We start from the raw sequence: 1,940 nt of genomic DNA on the forward strand, positions 1-1,940 counted from the left end.
GGAGGGAGGGAGAGAGGAAGGGAATTTATAGCATTTCAGCATTATCTTATAGACAACAAGAAGCTAACAGCTTCTAAACAACAATGGTCATGTTAGGATTTCAGGAATCTTGCCAAAGTAGAGGATGGAGGGAAGCTTGGGAATGGAAGAACAGGGGTGTGTTTTTGTGTCCCAGGACCAGATGATGAGTTCTGAATAAAGACAACAGCTGCAGAACAGCAGGAGCACAGGGGCTGAGTCATAGAACCTAAGACAGCCTGGTCTTGCTAGGTGCTAAAGAGTTATGAGGAATACCCTTTGGAAGCTGATCTCTTTTCCTGTACAAAGAATGGAGAGTAACTTGCAGAAATTCCCTGACCCAGGAAATCCATACTATCATGGAATGAAAAAGCAAGTGAAAAAAAAACAAGTGAAGGTTTCATAAAGAGGAAAATTATCCTTGTTATGACTTCTGCTTAGATGTCCCCTCTAAGCCTCAAGCAGTCATTGGTGGGCTTTTATCAGAGGTGGCTGGCCATAGACTGTGTGACATTGGAAATGATTCATAGTGCAGCACTAGGCTCAAGGGCACTCGGATTAATGGTGTGAAAGCTTCACACCCTAAGTAGTCTAGCTAAGATCAAAGGGGCAGAAAGATGCTGTTAAGGACCTCTGTTGCTTTTGCTTTCCTCTGCGTCCAATAAACTTTCTCCTCTGTGATGCCCCTTGCTACATGCCACTCTGCCTTGGAGTCAGCTAACTATGGATTGAAACCTCTATCAACTGTAAGCAAGAGAAACCTTTTCCTCTCTAACTTTACATGTCTGATAGTTTGTCTATCAATGAAAGAAAAGTAACCAAGACAATCCTTGAGCTGGGGACTGAATCACATTTGGATTTGACATATGTAGCAATAACAGAAGAATGACAAGTTGACATTTTTCTTCCAGGTTTTTTTTTGCGGGGGGGAGGGTCTACAGGGTGTTCAGGGTGTCACTACTAGATTGGACTCGTGGTAATCTGCCTGTTTTCAGCCTCCCAAGTGCTGGGATTACAGGCACGCACTGCCACACCCAGTCTCAGTAGCCATCTCAGCACACCCCAGAGGCAGGGCCGGCCCAGCAGGCCCCGGGGATCCAACCCCGTTCCCTGTGCCTATTCCTGGTTATTTTTTAGAGAGACTCAAGGAAGTTGAAACTACAAGCTTAGTCAGAAAGACAGTCAACCAATACTTAGTAAACTTTGGTCATGTGCCCCACTCTGGGGATAGGAAACTAAATAAGTGAACACCGGTATGACTGCTTGCTTAGAAACTGATAAGGCAAACAGCAGCAGATAAGCAAGCACAGCTCAAAGTGGTAAGTGTTCTGATGAGAAAGGCAAGGAGAGCTGTGGGTACACGAGAAAACTGTGCCAGCCTGGTCTCAGGACCCATGTGGTCCCAGAAAACATGTGACCTCAATTGCAAATGAGAAAGAGGCATTACTGAGGAAAGGCACTCATGAAAGAGAAGGGAGACCTATCAGACTGAACAATTCACATGTTCAAAAACTCACAGGCAAGACAGAACATCAGATGGGATTATAAAGTGGGAAAATGATAGCATCTGCTTCATAAAATGTTGGGATAAATAAGTTAAATAGTGCTTGTAGAGCAGTTTGTTTCAATAAATCTTCAGTAGAAGTAATAATTTTTGTTATCACTTTCCCCATCATAGTACTAATAGTGAGTACAATCAGCTGTCCAGGAATGTAGATTTGAGAATCACCAGGGAAAGGACAATGGTGGGAAGAAATGAAGGTAACAGTGTATCAAAGAGGGGCTGGTGAGATGGCTCGTGGTCTAAAGCACCTACTTAGAACAAGCTTAAGCAAAGCACAGGGACCGCAGTTCAATCCCCCAGCACCACATGCCAGCCAGCCCCGCCCCCTGGTGGGCTGAGCTGGCCACACACACACACA

General features: G+C 44.8%; 1 protein-coding gene across 2 annotated transcripts in view; it reads left to right on the forward strand.

Annotated features, from left to right (window-relative positions):
- Positions 1–1,940, forward strand: part of Kcnb2 (potassium voltage-gated channel subfamily B member 2) — a 534,338-nt gene that overhangs the window by 503,896 nt on the left and 28,502 nt on the right. The gene's annotated exons all lie outside the window — the stretch shown is intronic.

Source organism: Octodon degus, unplaced genomic scaffold (assembly GCF_000260255.1).
Source record: "Octodon degus isolate 3935 unplaced genomic scaffold, OctDeg1.0 scaffold00091, whole genome shotgun sequence".
Classification (NCBI taxonomy): domain Eukaryota; kingdom Metazoa; phylum Chordata; class Mammalia; order Rodentia; family Octodontidae; genus Octodon; species Octodon degus.